The 21445-nt window shown below is 39.1% G+C and overlaps 1 long non-coding RNA gene across 1 annotated transcript in view; it reads right to left on the bottom strand.

Moving 5' to 3' along the window:
* Positions 1-20859, bottom strand: part of LOC121100222 — a 52153-nt gene extending 31294 nt beyond the window's left edge. Inside the window, exon 1 of the long non-coding RNA XR_005831967.1 lies at positions 20384-20859. This is a non-coding gene — a long non-coding RNA (uncharacterized LOC121100222). The remainder of the gene's footprint in view (positions 1-20383) is intronic.
* Positions 20860-21445: the final 586 nt, after the last annotated feature.

Below are 21445 nucleotides of genomic sequence, written 5' to 3'. Positions count from 1 at the left end.
TCTGGCCATGAAGCATCAGAATAAATTATGGAAGAGGCAGTTTATTTCAGAATGAAGCTATTCTGACATTTTAACTGATGATTATTTGATGTACTCTCAAATTGTAATTGACTTGATACCAACTCACTGGTCATCTGAACCCTGAATAAGCTGAAAATAAAATGCGTAAGGTAACAAAGATTATAAGACTATTTTCCAGCTTTCTTTCCGAAATCCTTTTTGGTTTCAGTTACTTACCTGCCTTGAATTCATACATTGATCTAATAAACTGAAGAATGACTAAAGCTCCTTTTCTTTTTGTGTTGGGGAGCCAATATAACAGATTTTGAAAAGATTACCTCGAGTATTTGAAGAAACTGACATTTCTCTTTGCCTTTAACTCATTAAAAACAAAATAGGAGGGGCGGCTGGGTGGCACATTTGGTTAAGCGTTCTACTTTCGATTTCAGCAGGTCATGATCTCAGGTCATGAGATCCAGGCCTGTGTCTGGCTCTGCACTCAGTGGGGGGTCTGCTTGAGATTCTCTCTCCCTCTCCCTCTGCCCCTCCTCCCTTCCCTTCTCTCTCTAAAATAAATAAATAAATTAAAAAAAGAAGGAATTCAGAATTAACATGTTTTGATTAGGAGAGTCTTGTGACATGGCAGCTTCTTAAACATTGGGCCTTGTTTTTAATATGGGTCCATATCCTACCAAGGGACATTATCACTCCTTAAATCTCAGGCAGTGGTTGAGGACTCCAGTGACCAGGGTCTGACATTCTGCTATGTGACCTTAAGCCAGTCACTTAAGCTTTGTGGGCCTCATTTTCCATATTTATAAATAGGAAGTAATAATATTCCACTCAATGGGTTATTTGGAGGATCCGATAAGCTAATGTATGTGAAAATGCTTTAAAAATATTATATTATTAAACTGCACAGCTATCAAAAGTGTGTTATTGTGTTTCCATCACATATTATTCCTCAACACATACTGCCCACAGAGTGTATGATATCTACTTAGGTTATAGAAGAGGAACATGTTACTTCTCTGTGGACCAACGGCTTTACATGTCTACCTTTATAATAGCATTTGATATACATGATTTTCTTGACTTCAGTGTTCTCTAAGCTTTTTTGGTCAGTTATCTCATAAATAAAAATATGGAGGAAGCACGCAACCTAATATATTCGTATGTTTTACATGATTTAATACATTAGGGACCTTAAGAAAACATATCCAAATAACAGTAATTTTTAAAGGTTGGAAGAGACTTTGTGTGTGTGTATGGAAATTATTCAATTATTCTACTATTCAACAGAAAAAGACATACTCCATTTCTAACAAAAGTAAGAAATAGCTAGAACCCCAAACTATAAAATAAGTGGAAGCGTTGCCAAAAGGAGTGGAGATTATTTAGGAATGCATTAAGAGAGAGGACACTGCAGCACAGATCTTGGAAGAAGAAAAAAAAAAAACCACTTTTGAAAGGTGGAGGTTTACCCTGAGGTGCAAAACCTAATATCTTATATACAACCGCAGAAACAGAGTGCAGATGCTGGCAACAGAAGCAACGTTTTACCTGGTTTTATTCCAAGAAGAAGAAAAAAAGTGAGGCTAAGAGAGAAATCACAGAGACAAGTCATATTTGTAGGAAGCAGTCTATCTCTGCCAGAGGGGGAGAAAAGTAACTTTGCCTTGGAAAAACCTCATAGCTGCTAAACCCCATTGACTTAAGAAAAACAAACTTACACACAAAACTCTGCAACATAAAAAAAAGTTCCAGTTGCTTTGGCCCTTCCCAGTGCGACCTTTTGCAAATATCTGGTTGAGGAAACACCCAATTGCAAAGATGAAAAGTCAAAAAGAAACAATCAGAGGATTAACAGAAGCACGGGAAAAGAATGAAACAAGCAGCAGAAGATATTGCCACAGGATAGATGAAAAGTATGAGCAAACTTTTCACCAAAAATTTAGAAAGCTTGGTGAAGCAATCGTTCTATGAAGGAAGAACACAAATCAGAGATGCAAGAGCTCAGAGAAGGGATCAAGAGACAACAGAAGGGAAGGTGAAATACGATCTGGCAGAGCTTAGGAGAAAGGTTGAAAGAAAAAGAAAACCATCGCAGAAATTAAAGTGAAATTGGAATAAGCACCAGGGAGGCTAGACACTGCTAAAAACACAGTGGGGAACAGAGGTTCAAAAAGGAAGGTGGGGATGGAGGGAGGAAGGAAGGAAGACAAATGAGTAAAACTGAGGGAAGAGGTAAAGGATAAAAAAGAAGAGCTATGGAGGGTAGGCAAAGGGGAGTGGGAGTCAGCATATGCATAACCGGGGTTGCTGAAGAAGAAAGCCTTGGATTGTAACAAATACTTAAAATATAATTTAAGAAAATTTACCTGAAATAAGTTTGTATCCACATAAGAAAGGACACACCATATTCTGGGGAAAATGGACCTGACATATCCTAGTAGAGTTACTGGGCTTCAAGACAACAACACAACAACAACAGCATTCCTTGGAAAGCCAGGCAAGGAGTCATTTATAAAAGAAAAAAGGGTGTGTTGGCCTCCGACTTTTCCACAGCAGCAGTCAATGTTAGACTGACTTCTAAGTCAGAGGAGTAAAACCTATGGTATCCTCGAGGAAAGAATTTGTAATCTAAGGATGTTATTTGGGTATAAGGACAATAGGCAAATACTTTTGAACATGCAAAGATTCAGAGACTATTATTCCCATTAGTTCCTCTGGAGGAATAGCTTAGAAGACAAACTTTAGCCAATCGAGAGATAACAGAAAAGAGACCAACAAAAGCACTGAATGTATCAGCACTAAAATAAATGTGTGGTTGGGATTACAGAGCAGAATTAAATACTTTGTGCCCTAAACATGCAGACACAGTTAAGTAATACAAGTCTGGAGGGTAGGGGCAGAAGCAGCTGGAAAATAAAGGCTATGCAGATTCATACGCAAAAACCTGTGATGTGCGGGGCGCCTGGGTGGCACAGCGGTTGGGCGTCTGCCTTCGGCTCAGGGCGTGATCCCGGCATTATGGGATCGAGCCCCACATCAGGCTCCTCTGCTATGAGCCTGCTTCTCCCTCTCCCACTCCCCCTGCTTGTGTTCCCTCTCTCGCTGTCTCTCTCTGTCATATAAATAAAAAAAAAATCTTTAAAAGAAAAGAAAAGAAAATGTCTCATAATATTCTCATGACCTAAACAATGTATCACATAAATAGAGAGAAATGGCACAGAATTGAAGGTCCAGAAGTTGACATACATTCAGATTTGTATGCATTATAGAATCAAATCGAGCATATGATAAAAATGCTATCTCAAATCAGTGTGGAAAAGAGAACTTACTCAGTAAATGGTAGGGGAATAACTAGGTTGTCATATGGAAACAAAGTTAGATCTATATCTTACACCTTACGTTAAATTCAAAATTGATCAAATATGTAAATATAAAAAATGAAGGTTTAAGGGTTCTAGAACAAGAATATTATTTTGTAATCTAATAGCAAGGAAGATCTTTATAATTATGACACCAAATTCAGAAGCCATAAAAGATACTGGATTAGACAACATTAAAAAAAAAACCTTCTGAAAGTTAAAAATTATCATAAGCAAGGTCAAAAGACAAACTGGTAAAATAATATATGCAACTCAAATTACAAAAGACTGATTTCCCTCATACGAAATGAGTTCCTACAAATCAATAAGAAGAAGACCAACAGGTCAAAAGAAAAATGGATGAATAGAGAATACAAACCATAATAAATACTTGAAAAGGTGCAATACATTACTCCTAAGAGCAATGTAAAACAAAATTACATTGAAATATTTTTTCCTATAATTTGGCAAAGATGAGAGAGCTCAGTGGGGCACCTGGGTGGTAAGTTAAGTGTCAGACTCTTGGTTTCAGTGCAGGTCATGATCTCAGGGTTGTGAGATCGAGCTCTGCGGCGGGCTCCACGCTCAGCGCAGAGTCTGCCTAAGATTCTCTCTTCTTCTCCCTCTGCCCCTCTCCCCCCACACCGCTCTCTCTCTCCCCCTCTCTCACTAAAATAAATAAATAAATAAATAAATAAATAAATAAATAAATAAATAAATCTTAAAAAAAACAAGAAAGAAAGCTCAATAACCTACCATGCTGATGAAGCTGAAAGGAAAGGGGTGTTCTCTTACTTTGCGAGTAGGAGTGTAATCTCTATTGTGAGAAATGTGGTAAATTCTATCAAAATCCATATACCTTTCACCCGGCAATTCAATTTCTAATAACTTTTTTTTTTTTTTACAGATGTATTCACACACATGTGAAATGACCTATGGCCTTTCGATATCTTTGTATCTTGTTTGTAACAGCAAAGGACAGAAACAATCCGAAAGCCCATCGGCAGCAGACTGGTTAAATATGTTATGGTGCACCCAGTTTGTATTTTGGAATGATCTCCAATGACATTAAGTAAAAAAGTAAGGTGCAGGTAGCATATGTATTATGTTAACATTAGAATATAAGGACGGGCAAAAAATAGGACTGTTTGCTTGTATATGCATAAAATATTTCTGAAAAGAGTTTTCGATGCTGGGATAAAAATAAATGCATTTTAGGTTTTCTTCCCAAACCCAAGGAGCCGTCAAGGACATCGAAGTTTGGAGACTATTGTTTCAGGTCTGCACTGTTCAATACAGCAGCTGCTAGCCTCATGCGGTTTACTGAGCACTTGAGATGTTACTAATCCAAATTGAGATGTGCCGAAAGTATAAAATGTACACTGGATGTTGAAGACTTAGAACAAGCAAAAAAGAACGTAAAAATACCTCAGTAATTTTTATATCAATGACATATTTTGGATATATTGGTTTAAATAAAACATTATTAAAATTAATTTCACTTCTTTATTTTTACTCTTTAAATGTAGCTACTAGAAAATTTAAAATGGCATAGGTGGCATGCCTGATATTTTTGTTGGACAAGTAAACTTAGGGAGAGCAGAGGTCAAGCTCTAAACACACCTGTGTCCATAACACACCATGACAGCCGAACTCAATAACATTTTGCAGAGGCTAAATATATTTTGCTAAGAAGTAATTCTTTCAAATCATTAGGGACTGAATGGGCACAGTACGTGGGTAAAGATATTGCTTAAGATAATTTTCAGGAAAGTCACAAAAGGAAATAGAGTGATAACATTCACTGTGGGGTTGTTTACTCAACACCATACTCAAAGATTAGGTTGACTCCATGCACTACAATTAAATGTTTTTGAAATCATTTTGTGGGTTAGCATAGAGAAATTAGGGAGGAACGTTTGGCCATTCTTGATATGAATCATTGTTACCATATATGATTTGATTAAAGGTAACTCTGACAGCTATAAATCTAAAGGCTCATGTAAACCTAAAAATATTTTCAAGAGTAAACAGGAGAAATCTACTTAAACTTTCATATACATCTGTCTTGGGTTAGTATGAACTTGAAAGTAAATTAATGGAGAAGACAGTATTTGCAGTATTATTTGAAACAACAGATTTTTTCCTTTTTAAAACAGATAAAATAATTTTTTTTTTTTAGGTAGGCTTCATGCCTAGCACAAAGCCCACCATGGGCCCGAACTCATGACTGTGTGATCGAGACGTGAGCTGAGATCAAGAGTCAGACGCTCAGCAGACTGAGCCACCCAGGTACCCCAAAGATAAAATTCTTTAAGAGATACAACCTATTTCTAATTTCAGTATTTTATAACAGTTGAAATAAATTAGCCACATCCAATTTCATAACATCAATTTAGCATTTTTCTCATTTGGAAGGACATATGATTTACCTTTTCATACCTTCATTTATTTTATGGAAAATATAAGTGATTTCAATAAACAAAAAATATAAATATCAAAAAAAGAAGGAAGTAAAAAAGAAAAGAAGGAAAGAAGAAAGGAAAAAAGGCGAAAGGAATGGGGGAGAGAAAGAGGATGGTTTCCAAACATTCATCCATTCTCATCCCAGTCCAATCTACAGGAGACCTAAATCATGCCCTATTATAAGGTTGGCAATACATATAAAAGGTAACAAAACAACATGATTTCAGGGGCGCCTGGGTGGCTCAGTCGTTAAGCGTCTGCCTTCGGCTCAGGACGTGATCCTGGCGTTCTGGGATCAAGCCCCACATCAGGCTCCTCCGCTATGAGCCTGCTTCTTCCTCTCCCACTCCCCCTGCCTGTGTTCCCTCTCTCTCTGGCTGTCTCTCTCTCTGTCAAATAAATAAATAAAATCTTTAAAAACAAAACAAACAACATGATTTGACTGACTTCATGTCTATTAGCATATAAGCAAATGAAGCGATTACTGCATATGAACCTCCAAAGCAAAATAAATGAGTAGATATTAAACCCAGAACTTGAATTGTCTTTGAATTCTCACTGGTATCATACATCGTATGCATTTTAAAATTTAAAATAAGGATTTGCACTTTAGGCGTCGAAAGTGCATGACATCGGGTGTATACAGAACGCCATGTTGCTTCATATGCTTTAGCGGGCCTTTCCTTCATTGTCTTTAGTGATTTTAGAAAATCTTTTATATCCCTCTCTAACCCAGTGGTTCTCAGCTGGGGGTGATTCTGTCCTCCCCTGGAGGACATTTGGCAATGTCTGGAGATGTTTTTGCTTGTCACACATCGGGTAGGAGTGCTGCTGGCATTTAGTAGGCGGAGGCTGGGGATACTTGTTAACTTCCTATGGTACACAGGACAGACTATCAAAACAAAGAATTATCTCAGGGGCGCCTGGGTGGCTCAGTCAGTTAAGTGTCCGACTCTTGATCTCGGCTCAGGTCGTGAGCTCACAGTCATGAATTTGAGCCCTGCACAGGGTGTGGAGCCTACTTAAAAACAAAGAATTATCTCAATCAAAATGTCAGTAAGTTTGAGATTAAGAAACTTTGTTCTAATCTGAAAGAGATGCCATTTTTGGTTCAATTTTCCCTTTGGCAGCATCCTTCAGGAGGTAAACTGAGCTGGCAAATTTCAAAGAGCTGGCTTCAATTCTCTAAGTCTCCATTGTCATGGCTACATACGCTCATTTATTCACACATTCATTCAACACTTCCTAGCTTTAATAGGAATTAAAGCACCTCATATGTAGGGTAAAAAATAATTTATTGTCCAAACTGAGACACTATTGAGGGTTGTGGACAATAGCAGTAAATCAAGAATGTTCTGGGTAAATCAGGTCATGTGGTCACCTTCATCATATGGCAGCATGCAATGTCCAAAATGATAAATAAGACACGGAGGAGCTTCTAATGGCGGCCAACTGGGAGAACGGGGTTTGGGCCCTGGGACTGGGCATCAATGTGGGGTCTAAGATCATTCCTGGGTTGTGTGTTGAGGAGACCACAACATTAAGAAAGCCAGTGTGGAACCATCACCACTACAATAGGGTTTGGTTTTGGAAAGGAAAAAAAAAGCATAAAACTCAGGATATGCAAAGGATACGAATTCTGCTAGAGGCATTATAAAGGACGCTTCTTCAAAAAGCACTTATATACAATGCTTGTACACAGTAGGCACTCAACAGATGCTTGCTGAGGGATAAATGTACATGGTCGCATCTGACATGTGAAAGAACTGTCTCTATTTGAAGTAGGTGTTATTTTAATTCACGTGATTTCCTGAACGGATGGCTAAGATGCACAAAGCAGTGCTATGACCCCTCTGCACCACAGCAAAAATGGACAAATTTTGGATTTGTCAAAATACAACAAAACTGGTCAGGTGAGATAAATAATTGTAAGTGCCAGCGAAGTCGCCTTCCTGTTTTCCTTTTGATCTGTAAGGTTACTAGTGGATGAGATAATCTTTTATTTATATCGCATGTGGTAAAATTTTGAAGCAGGATTTTTGCACCCACCACACTCTCCTTCCGTAATTAAGCCTGTAGGGCTGGCTGGCTGATATTTTTTAATGCAGAGCTTGTCAATTTCTGTTAACACTAATTTAGAGTTCATACCTCTCCATATATCATGGAAATGCGAGGGCGAAACAATTTGTACCAAAAATATTTTGAGAGGAGTCGAACAAATGGAAGATCATTTCTGCACGGACTACCGAGCATTGCTGTTCTGATTACAGCACCAATTTCCACGGCAGTGCAGGAGCTCACCTTTCACGGCACGCACACTTGATTTTCCCAGGTCTCTTTGCTTTGCCCTCCCTTCCCTTTCATACCTGTGCTCCCGCTATAAATAAATGCCTTCCCCCCACCCCCGCTTTTTGCCATGTGTTGTCTTTTTAATTATGCCCCAAACTCTAATATAGTCAGCCCAGATCTTGTTTGGCCATTAACTTGGGAAGAAAAGAGGCTGCCTCCTGCATTTCATACGAAACATTACAAGGGCAGACCAGGGGCTTTCATCTCGTCCCACCTTCGGCAGACAGAACAATAGGCAGCTATAATCTTGTGACACCCACGACTAATTTAGCCAAGCAGAAGACAGGTAGCACTCTGTGCTGCCGCTCCTGTCTGAAGAGGTGCAGTAAATACTCAGCTTAATAGTAGCTTCTCAGGCAGGAGGGCCACATATCACAGCGTGGCATTTTTATAATCTTTCTGGCATGCCGACAGCCAGGAGCACAGGCCAGCGCATGTCCCTCCTCGCTGGGGCTTAGGATGCATGTAACTGTTAAATGGTGACACACTGTGCCTTTAAGCAAGTTTAACTGTTTTATATCCCCTCTGATCTGCAGCTTTGTACATCTGTTAAGCTGCCTCTTAAACTTCTGTGGGCACATCTGCGGAGCAGTTACTTGAAGCTTGCTGTGCGTTGCGGGCCTGGCGTGGGGTTTCTTTGTGACTGCCTCCTGTTTATCTGTGAGGAGTTTCTCTGTTACACTGCAAGGCCATAGTCAAATACACCATCTTGGCCAAAAAGATAATAATAACCTTGTGACAGCCAGAAGGAATATACTTAGCAAAGGCTGAACAAAAATCTTGTCTGGAGAAGTGCTGATTAAAAAACAAATGAAAAAAAAGCACCCAGCTTTTAAAAACCACTTATTTCTCCTATGTCTGTGGGTCATTTGGGCTTCAGCTGATTTGGATCCAAGCCTCTGTTAGGGTCCTCCAGAGAAACAGAACCGACAGAATAGATATAGGAGAGAATTGTTATGGGAATTGGCCTGTGCAGTTAGGGAGGCTGAGAAGTTCCCTGACGCGCTGTTTGTGAGCTGGAGAACCAGGAAAGCCAGTGGTATCATTCAGTTCAAGTCTGAAGGCCCGAGAATCTGGAGCTCTGATGACTGAGGGCAGGAGAAGGTGGACATCCTGGATCAAGAATAGAGAGTTTGAACTCATCCTCCCTCCACCTTTTTGTTCTATTTGAGTTCTCGATGGCTTGGAGGATACCCACCTACATTGGTGAGAGCCCATATTCTTTACTCAGCTTACTGATTCAAATGCTAATTTCTTCCACAAACAAACTCAAAGACACACCCAGAAGTAACATTTTACCAGCGATCTGGACATCTCTTAGCCCGGTCAAGTTACATAAAATTAACAATCAAAAGCTGTAGGTTGGATCAAGTCCTGCTCCATGTGTCTCATTGTCCTTAAACAAGAGGTTACCCAAGACACCTTCTTTCTATGGTGAAATGCTATTTGTTTCAAGTCTTGTAGTTCAGCTACCGTTGGCAAATCACATGAATGGCTAAGCCCAAGTCAAAAGACAGGGCAGTACACTCTGCTGACCATGAGACCAAAGAAAATCATAGAGCCAAGCTCAGCATTAAAGGGAAAGGATAATATATTCCTTCCAGGAAACTGAAAGTGAGGGAGGAAGTAAATATTTGCCAAACAATAATCTAATCCACAACCCCTCTCTATAAAACGAAGAAGCACAGTTATTTGCTAGATAATGGAATTACTGAGTCCATCCGTGTTGGTTCCATTTTTAAAAGATGCCAAGGACACCTTGAAATGATGAGTAACCACAAAGTCTTGATCAAAGTCTTGATCATGATAAAGAGGTTACCTCTGTGACCTGTCACAAAGACTCGTTAGAGGATTTTGGGAGCTTGGTCCTGACTCTTCAAGTCTTAGTGAAGTATTCCATGGTGTGAAAGTTTACTTGTAAAGAGAAAGGAAGGGAGGCCCTGACTGAGAAACTCAGTCTTTTAATATTTGTCTCTTCTCTTCTTTAGATGTTGTAAACTTCATTTGCTCAACAGACCCATGTTCTGCTCTTTTGGCACTTCTGGCATCTAAATACTTAAAGAAAATAAATACGTGTGGAGGTACTTGGGGTTAATATCAGGCTTGATTTTCATTTGCACACATCAGGCCGGCATACAGCTGGCATCCATTCGAAGCGGCAGAGTGATCATTTGGGAAGGTTGGTGCCCTTACCATACAGTTAATTAAATATTTTGAATATTACCGGTGACTGGATATATTTATTCTGTGGTTTGGCTCTTAGTATGTAAAGTTCTTAGAGCATGTAAATTATGATTTTGGATCTGCTCATCAATTCTTCTCAGGGAAACTGTCTTGCCCACGGCTTTGATAGAACATCAGCTTTTGGCTGAATTACAAAGCTCCACACCCCAACCACCCTCTCTACTGCGGCCACAGCTGATTAGACCGTGAATGGGCACCTGACCCAAAGACAGCTAATAATTACACTTGGGTCTATTAGGTAGCCTGGTATTAGGTCCCTCTTTAGATCCGTTGGACCAGTTAGATTTTTCTATTGTAGAACAATGAATTGGGAAATGTGGAATAAATCAGATGTTATCAGTGGTTAAAAGTTCTTCTAGAAGAATGAGATTTGTCGCTGTTTTAAAATTAATTTGTTGGAGTCAATCTGTCTTAGTTATCTATTTTAGCATAAGTTACTCCCAAACTCAGTGGCTTTAACCAACAACAAATAATACTTGTTCTTACAGTTCCAGGCATGGCTTAGCTGGGTCCTCTCATGAGGCTACAGTCAAGGGTTGATTGAGGCCACAGTCACCTCAAGGCTTATGTGGGGCAGGATCCACTTCTCAGCTCACTCATGTGTTTGTTGGCAGGATTCAGTCCTTCACAGGCTGTTGGCTGGGACCTCTGTTGTCTGGCTCTTGGCTGGAGACCTCTCTCAGTTACTTGCAGTTGGCCCTCTCCATCAGAATAAGCATATGAGGAGGACAGGGACAGAAGGTGAGCAAGATGAAAGTCAGTCTTTATAAATTAATCTCTGAAGTGGCATCTCTGTCAGTCAGGGTTCAACAAGGGAAGCAGAACCAGTAGATATGTTAAGAGATTCATCACAAGGAAGTGGCTATGTGGTTGTGGGAGCTAGATATGCAAGACGTGTAGGGTGGGACATCAGGACGGACAGGCTGGACTCTTGGGTGTGGGCTGAGCTGCAATCCACAGGCTGAAATTTTTCTTCTTCAGGGAAACCTCTGCTCTGCTGAAGGCCTTTGACTCTCATCTACCCAGATTATGTAGGATAATCTCTTTTACTTAAAGTCAACTGATTATGGACTTTAATCATATTTAATACTTTCACTGCAACAGCCAGATTAGTGTCTGATTCAATAACCTGGACTGTAGCTAAACCAAGTCCACACAGCAAAAAATTCCATTACAACAGCTTTTCACTTTTGCCACATGGCGTTCACTAGAAGCAAGTCACTGGGTCTACACCATAGTCAAAGGAAGGGTATTACACAGGGGAAGCTGAGGTCACTCGGAACCATCTTACAAGGCTATCTACTAGAGTTGCTTTTCAATTTTCTCACAAAATAACGTTTTGCAAGGGCAAATTCCTTTAAAAATGTTCCTAACTCTAGAAAAATTTGCAAAGCCACTTATGTTTTTTGAATTAATTATAGTTAAATGAATGAGGTCTTGTTCAGTGGTTAATTACACAGGTTTGATGAGCAAACATAGTTTGTAACTTCAAGTGAACAAATTCAATTCTGTACAACAAACATTTTAATAAATGTGGTTTTTCCTAACAAATATTTATAGCCTCAAGGTTATAAGTCAGTGTGTCTCAGAACTACTAAAGCAAACCTCTGAATATTACAAGAAATTCCTTTGGTCTTCTCCATTAAAAAATATAGATCAAAACTTCAAAAACGACAAAATACTGAAAGTCAGTATGGGTTTAGCTTAAATTTTGAGAATTAATATGTCAATATTGACCGATCTTCTTCCTTATTTTTTAAACAAAAAATGGCTATGGCAGTATTTTGCATTCTCAAAATCTCTGGTGTCAACCGGTTCCTCACTTCAAGTACTTTATGTTAAAGATCATTAAAAGCAATGGCAAATGGATTCTACTATAATGTTAACCAAGGTGGAATTAAAGAATTTGGTGCTTATAATGCTCTATTTCTCCAGTCCAGGGGAGAGAAAGGCCAATGGTCATTCTGGACCATGAAGGGCCAAAGTTACGACTAAACTGAACCATGAATGAGCAGAAGCTTTGAGATGGAATAAAAGCTAATAGAAAAGAGGCAAACAAACACACCAAGGTGGAGACCAAAGAGGAGAAGGAAGATAATGGTAAGGCACCAGAGGGAAGATCCTTGACCTCCTGCTGCTAAGGCTGCCATGGGTTCACTTCTGTCTCCACTATGTCTGTAATGGACTCCTCCTCTCAGATACTCGTTACATCCCCTCATCCCATTGATGTTACTTGCTTGAGGGAGTCTCTGTTCTTGTCTTCAGGAAAATGGATGCTCCACATTCATAAAATGGTACTTTTTTAGTTTGGTTCTAACTCAAGTTACCTAAAATCAATGCTTTAAAAACACTGTGGTAAAACACACAAACCATAAAGTTTATCATCTTAACCCCCCCTTTTTTTTTAAGATTTCATTTATTTATTTGAGAGAGAGAGAGATCACAAGCAGGGGAGAGGGGCACAGGGAGAAGCAGACTCCCCACTGAGGAGGGAATCTGATGTGGGGCTTGATCCCAGGACCCTGGGATCATGACCTGAGCCAAAGGCAGTTGTTTAACCAACTGAGCCACCCAGGCACCCATCTTAACTCCTTTTTAAGTGTACAGTTCAGCGGCATTAAGCTCATTGACACTGTTGTGTAACCATCACCACCACCCATCTTCAGAATGTTCTCACCTTAGTCCAACTACGACTCTATACCTATTATAGCAATAACTCCTCTGGCCCCCAGTAACCACTAATGTACTTTCCATCTCTATAAATTTGACTACTCTAGGTACCTGGCAGAGGTGGAATCACGTAACATTCAGCCTTTGATGAATTTTTTACACAGTATATAAAATATACTATTTTACTCAGTAAAATGTCTTCAAGGTTATATCATGTATATAGAGTTTCTTTCCTTTTTAACTGAGTAATGTTCCATGTATGTATAAAACACATTTTGTTGATCCATTCATCAGCAGATGGATACCTGGATTGTTCCCACCTTTGGGTATTATGAATAATCCTACTTTGAACATGGGTATATGAGTATCTTTTCTCTGCTTTCACCTCTTTTGCATATAAACTCAGAAGTGGAATTGATGGATCATACAGTAATTCTATGTTTAATTTTTGGAGGAACTGACATACTGTTTTCCATAGTGGTTGTACTATTTTAGTGGGTTTTGTTGTTGTTGTTTTAGTTTTTTTGTTTGTTTGTTTTGTTTTTTTTTTACTAGGCTCCATGCCCAATGTGGGACTTGAACTCACGACCCTGATATTAAAAGTCCTGTGCTCTACTGACTGAGCCATCCAGGCGCCCTTTGGTTGTACCATTTTAAATTCCCACTGGGGTCCCAATTTTCCTATATCCTCACCCATATTTATTATTTTTTTCTTTCTTTTTTAAAAAAACTTAGCAGCCATACTAATGAGTGTGAGGTGGCCAAAGGGAGTTCTGGAACTAAATTGGAACTGGAACTAGAAATGACAGGATTCTAAAGGATCTGTTTCTGGCTGCCTTGGCATCTGCTTCTTTCTGCAGCCTTGCTTAGTTATTCTTATCATACTGACTGGTTTTCTCTAACCTCTCACACTTTGGCCTACATACGGCCTGTCATGGCTGCTCAAATCTACTCTATATGCTGTGACTTCTTGAACATCTTTTCGGCTTTAATACCTACTGACATCCACTTAGGACTCCGTTTCCCTATGCGGAATGACAGAGAACCGATTATTCTTACTCATCATTTTGATGATGGACTTGCCCAATAACGAGCTAACCCAGAGTTACGGGCCAGCTCTGGACTGGTCAGCCATGACCGGAAAGGTAGAGTCACTCTGAGAAATGACTAATGAGGCAGTAAGGACAGAGGGTGGGACAGATACCCTAGAAGAAAGGGTGTGTGTGCGTGCATATAACAGACAAGATTTCCTGTCATCAGTCCATTTGCCAATCAGTATAAAATCAGTGCATATTTATTATACAAGAGGTGTTGGGCTAGGCACTATAAGCTGATAGTTAACATTTATTAGATAGTTATAACGCTCCAAGCACTGGTCTAAGAGAGTACTATACTATGGGACACCACAAAATGATAACGGCCTTCTCAAGAGTTTTGCAACCTACTTATATAAACATCTGCCCCCGCAAAACTTTAAGTTGCAATACAAAACACAAGCACAAATAGTAAAGATGCTGTAAGTAATTTCCTGACCAACTTCCTACAAATGACGTACACGGTGAGTACTATGCGTTCGGAGGCATTGCTACAGTGTGAAATTATTTGAGAAGTCTTTATGGAGGTCTTGATCTGGGATTGTAAGGATGGCGGGTTTCAGATGGTTAGAGAGGCTGGAGAAAGCAACTGATTGGTCAACAAATATCTACTGCATGCTCATTCATGATCAGGCACTGTACGAGGAGCTAAACATACAAAAGAGAACAAGAAATCCCTCATGGAGTTTATAATCTAGAGATGGACAAACAAAAAAGTACAGCTATAGGCATCGAGGTGGCAAATGATGAGCCATATTTTCAAAAAAAAATCGAGCCTTTGTTATCACCATCACAAGAAGTCTAAGAGACACTGTGTTTGGAAATTAAGACCACGCTTGCGGGTTATGCTGGCTTTGGGAAAATGTGTCCCCTTCAAGCCTTACGGAAGTGCCCATCATCCCCTCAGGCCTGCCACTATCCATCTCTGGGTCAGATAGAGAAGGGGCAGGCTGCTCTCGGGTGACCTCCTACAGTACTCTACAAAAGACCACGCAACACTGTTACTTTCTAGAGGCTGCCAGTAGGGGTGGAAGTTCTTGGCTCTGTCTAGAGACAACGCTCATCAAAGGGGAGAGAAAGAGGCTGGAATAGAGAGCTTCCACATGGACAAAGTGTGCCAAGTCCACTGTGTTGCCATCTTTCATTGAACAAACCTCGTGTTCTGATTTGCTTAATATTCTGTAATCAAGGGCAACCCTGCAGAGGAGAGACGATAATAGACACTTACTACACAGACATTATGTTTTCTGTTTGTTTTTAATTTATTTTTTTCTTTTTTAAACCATGAACTGTTGGTTTACTATAACACTTAGTGTTAAAAAATGAATGGTTGCTTGCTCTATACTCTAATGCTGAACAAGCATTCTCATTTCTAATAACCCAAGTTTTAATGACTCCAGAGGGCTTAGTAAACAAAAAAACCCGTTCACTAATGCCACATAATAATATCCTCAACAAGTCCTCTGCTAGGAAGGTCCTGATGTTGCCTTTATATTCAATTACCTTCTTACTCTCAATCCAGACTATCTGAACATTTAGAACATACATTTCTGGCCTGTTAAAATGAGGACTACTTAATTCAGAAGCAAAACGGGTCCTTTTTGGTACAAAGTCTCCACTTTTTTCCTGGCAGGCTCTAGGCTGCAGGGAGGTCGTTCCAGGGCACTCCCGTGAGAGCAGCTTTAGAAGAAAGGAATCTGAACTTGATCCCATATAAGCTGGGGGACCAGCAAGGGGAATGGGGCAGAGGCACTTATTTATTTCAGTGCCTTTACATAGTGATGAGGTCCTTATCTCTGCCTTCCCCTCAAGCCCCAGAAATCCCTACAAGGGGACAGTAGGATCAGATCATACATTTAAATTATTTTCAAAGATGTCAAGCAATTCCAACTTCTTTAATACAGCAACCTTCCGAAGGAGTGATAAATCTCTACACTGAAAAGAGGCTTCTCCCTTAAAAATTTTAGCTGTGAAAGACTGATTATATATTTAAGCTTTGGAGCTGTGTAAAGCTTTGTTAGGCAAATCAGTGACCAAACCATCTCTCCTAGCTCAAAATCTACAGCTCCTATTCATACATGATGAATTTGCTAGGACTCTAAGAACTGATTTCTTAACACAGTCATCATCAGTCCTTTGCGTATCATCCAAGGAGCCGGGGACTCGGTGGAGCTGATGGCAGACTTTTCACTTCAACAAGCCTCACTACTATAATGGAAATCCAAAGGCCTGGAAACAATGTACATAGCTTCCCTGACTAATTTTATTATGCAGACACACACTTAATGGCTCCTGTTACAATCACATCCAGGGTGGGAAACAGTACTGGATTGTGACGATCACACTAAATCGACAAGGATTATCAGTCATTAAAAAGGAACCAAATGAGCATCAAGCAGTAATATTTTATACTTATCAAATCTTCTGCTGGTCAAGGTCCATTACTAAGTGACACCATAAAGGCAGGAACCATCAGCTCATTCTCCAGAACATTTAAATCTCTATTGTATTTGTGTAGGATATAATTTCTGGTAGCAATAAAGCCTAATAAAGGTTATACCCCAATGAATAAAGTGTTAATAAATTGACCCATGACATTTAAATGGATAATTATATTTGAGATAAAGGAAGAATCTCTTGTTTCAGTGAAGAAGGGTTTCAACTTGTGTCCAACCCAAATTACCCTACAGCTACCCATGGTTCTACATGGCTTTACAGTGATATAAAATATTAATTTTGCTGGTACTATTGTATCAGATTAATTATTCCTCAGGCCCTCCCAACAACTCCTGTCTATTGGAATCAAGACTAAATTGAAAATGTTTCCACCTGATAACCAATTGTATGGAAATTAACCTGTATTTCCAAGCATGAGTTAGAAATGCTAAGGTTTGTCTTCCCCTCAGCCCCCCCTGCCACAGCGTGTCGGCCTGTCATGAGACGTTATCTTCACTTGGCAGAGAAGCGAACAACAGAATCAGGAAGCGATTAGGAGACTGAAGGAGTCGTTACTGAACGTGATGTGTTAGATCCAACTGGAACAGTTCAACATATGTTTTGTACCCCTGCCTCTCAGTTCTCATTAGGACTGTGCCACAGACAACTAACAAAACCTTATCTGAGAAAAACAAAACAAAGCGGAAATGCTGCAGGGGTTGTGAGCATGGCTGCCCTTCGTTCTCCTGGGTAAGGCGTCTCCTCTGTACTTCCTGAACTGCATCAGGCTCAGGAAAAAAAGACTTTAGTGTGACACAACTAACACTAACTTGTTTCATTCATCAATTAATATTTAATTTGTGCATTCATTCAACAAACATTTATGCATTCATATTACGTAGCTATGAGACTCTCTTTCTGAGATAATACTGGCTATCTGTTCTCACATAAATTGAATGCAGAAAATGTTATTAATTCGGAGAAGAAATCCCAGAGAACCCAGCCCCCGAGACTGCCATCTCTTTCAAAGCAGAGATTGGGTTTTATTATTCTTTAGATACCGGGTGTTTAGCAATAACTCTTTGGTGGGTAAATGAATATAATGGGTTTTCTGAGGAAATTTCCTTCCAACAATATGGTGGACTAGAAACCCCAAACAGATCTCCCTGGATAAATCATTAAAAAACTCCTTAAGAAATGCACTGTTGAACTGGAAATAAAGTAAGGAATCCTCAGATGACAAAAATATAGTGGAAGTGAATCTGTAGAACAGTGAGGTCAGCTTTCACTCTGGAGAGCTTCTGATGAATTCGGGTGACTTTGAGCTTCCATTTTCAATACTGTATAGGCAAAGGGAGACAGAGGATAAAACTTATAGCCCACCCAAGGTCAACAGTCTAATAGGAGATCCCTGCATAAATCTGGGATCCTGAAGAGTTATAAGAGAATCAGTGAACTAGAAATAAACACCTGCAGAGGGGGAACTAAAAGAAAACTGCCTTTCCTGACCTTGGATGTGGGAAGAGGAGAAACAAAACTTTCTATAACCACAGATAAACCCACATATAGATTTGCAATACAAATCACACTTTCAGAATATTCTGAAAAAGGTCAGGCCAAAAATTTAGTTTAACGCGGTGTAAGGAACCTGGATGAAGAAAATGTTAAACCCTCTATAAAGGAACATACTTGGAACCAAGGCTTTCAAAATATCCATGAAATCGGAGTTCGTAGTAAAATGATATCGTCATCATCATCAATAAAGACACACGATGTCACAGACGACAGCGAACAGAAATATCAAACAGGAGAATACTGGAATTTCAGATGCAAAATAAAAACAATTAGGTTTTATATATTTAATGTAAATAAAAGACATGGGATCTTAAAAATGATAAAGTAGATTTGAAAAAGAACCAAATGGAATATCTAGAAATAAAATATCAAATAACTGGAATAAAAACTCAGTGGACAGAACTGATAGAGCTCAAGAGAGAGCAAGCGAAGTGACAGAGCTCAAGAAATTATTCACAATGCCACGTGGATCAAAACAACTGAGAAGAGATGTAAATATTACAGAGAAGGTATGTTATACTGAATACAGAATGAAAATGTCTTACGTGTCACCAGGGTCACAGAAAGAGGTGCTAGAAAACGTAGGAAAGATTCAGAAGATAATGGATGAGAAATTTCCAGAACTGACAAAAGACACTAATCTTCAATTTCAAGACCCCAAAGTACGTCAAGCAGGATAAATAAGGAGAAATTCACCTGTGGACAACAAAATAAAATCTCAAAACACTGCGGAAAAGGAGATGATATTAAAACCAGCTACAGAAAAGAGTTCATCTACGAAGGAATCTCACTTGGGCTGACAGCTAATTTTTCTACAGCCACAACACAATCCAGAAGACAAGGAAATGAACTACTGTTCTGAGAGGAAAAAGTAATTGTTAAAATAGCATTTTATACCCAATAAAATTATCTTCTAGGAACAAAGTAAAGATACTTTCAGATGAGCAAAATCAGAGTTTTCCACCAAAATACCAGCATGAAAGGAAATTCTAAGTGATATTCTTCAGGCAGGAACATTCATTCTTCAGGAAAAAATGATCACAAATGAAAGTTTGATGTTCAAGGAAAAAAAATGTAAGCACAGAAATTGATAAATATATCGATAAAACTAAGTGAGAATTCACTTCATAAGACAGTAATTGTCTAATTTGTGGGACTGACAAAAATGAGATATAACTAATATATAGCAAGAAGACAGCAAATAAGTTAGGATGGGCATGATCAATTAAAATGCTGTAAGTTCCTTTTATTGTTTTGAAAAGGGTAAAATATTAACTTTGTATTTTAAAACATTAATTACTTCATATGTTTAAAGAAGTCAGTAAAAGGATAGCAATAGGGTATAAAACTCAACTTTGGAGAGGGGGAAAGCGAGTGAGGGAAAATAAATATGATCAAACCTAGAAGAAAGGCAAGAAAGGAGAAAAAAGATAAACACAATAGGAATGACAAATGAGAGACACAAAATGAGGAAACAAAAATGAACCCAAACATCTCACTAATCTTGATAAATTTAAAAGACTAAACTATCCAGTTAAATAACAAAGATTTTCAGGATGGATTAAAAATATGACAAGTATAACTAACTACAACAATTTTTAATAACTATACTCTTAATAATACAGCTTTAAAACATGTAAAGCAAAAATTGACAGAGCTACAAAGAGAAACTGAAAAAAACTCACCTGTACCTTTCTCAATTATTCATAAAAGAGATCGGTAAGAGTACAATGAACTAAACATAATTAAGAAACTTCATTTTTGAACACTACATCTGAAATTAATGATGTACTATATGTTGACTAATTGAATTTAAATAAAAGTTTTTTTAAAAAAGAAAACACCTCTAGCTTCATGAAATAAGATGTTACCTGAAAGACGGTTTCTATACAGTGTTCTTTCTTACAGTTAAGTATGCGGCACTTTCCTTATGCTTTCACACATACATTTGAAAACGCCTCTAACTTCAATAAAGAAAATGTTAGTTAAAAAAAAAAAAAAGAAACTTCATCTAGTGAATAAATATGAAACACTGCACTCAACTGGAAAGCTCACATTCTTTTTGTTTTAGTTTCTTATTGCGGCCATAACAAATTAACACAAACTTAGCAGCCTACATCAAATACAATTTATCATCTCAGAGTTTTATAGGTCAGAAGTCCACATGGGTCTTACCAGGCTAAAACCAAGCTGGCAGGATTGCTATTCTTAGGAAGGCTCTGGAGGAGAATGTGGTCCTTGGCTCGTATGCACGTTGCTGGCAGCACTTAGCTCCATGCAGTTGCAGGAGGGAGGTTCCCATTTCCTGGCTGGCTGTTGGGCTAAAGTTGTTCTCAGCTTCTAAAGGCCACTCCACATTCTTTGGCTCGTGGGCCCCTTCATCTTCAAAACCAGCAATGGTGGTAGGGTTCTCTTCATACCTCATCTCTTCTGCCTTCTCTTCCATCACATGTCTAACAGGAGAAATCTGTCCTACAAATCCATAAGAAAAGGATAACTCAACAGAAAATTAGGAAAAAGTTCTGGACGGTACTTAAGGAAAAGAGAATACAAGAATGGCCAGTGAAATAATATGAATAGATGCCTAATCTCATGACTAATTAGAAATAGAAATAACGGGGCGCCTGGGTGGCACAGCGGTTAAGCGTCTGCCTTCGGCTCAGGGCGTGATCCCAGCGTTCTGGGTTCGAGCCCCACATCAGGCTCCTCTGCTATGGGCCTGCTTCTTCCTCTCCCACTCCCCCTGCTTGTGTTTCCTCTCGCTGGCTGTCTCTATCTCTGTTAAATAAATAAATAAAATCTTTAAAAAAAAAAAAAAAAAAGAAATAGAAATAACAACCACAATGAAATCCTACTTTTTATCCACAGGATTAGCAAATGTGAAAAATGCTGAGATACCGGGAAGGATGTGAAACAATGGAAACTCCTCCACTTTTTTGGTGGGAGTATCAGAGGCATAACCACTTTAGAAGCTACTTTTCAGTTTCAAAGTAGTTACACACGTGCATACTCTATGATGTGGCCATCTCCTCCTAGGTATGGACATCAAGCAGTGGTTCTCAGAGGGAAAGTTGTAGTCCATGTGTCTCAGAATCAATGGGGGGGGGGTTTGTAAAGATGCAGATGCCTGGACTCAACCTCAGAAGGATTCTTAGAATCCTTGGGGATAAAGTCTGGGGACTTTTCTAAGTGTTCTTGTCAATGCAAACACGCACTGAAGTTTGAGATCTACTGCTC

This window comes from Ursus maritimus, unplaced genomic scaffold (assembly GCF_017311325.1).
Source record: "Ursus maritimus isolate PB19 unplaced genomic scaffold, ASM1731132v1 scaffold_35, whole genome shotgun sequence".
Lineage (NCBI taxonomy): Eukaryota > Metazoa > Chordata > Mammalia > Carnivora > Ursidae > Ursus > Ursus maritimus.
This window is presented reverse-complemented; position numbering and strand designations above follow the sequence as displayed.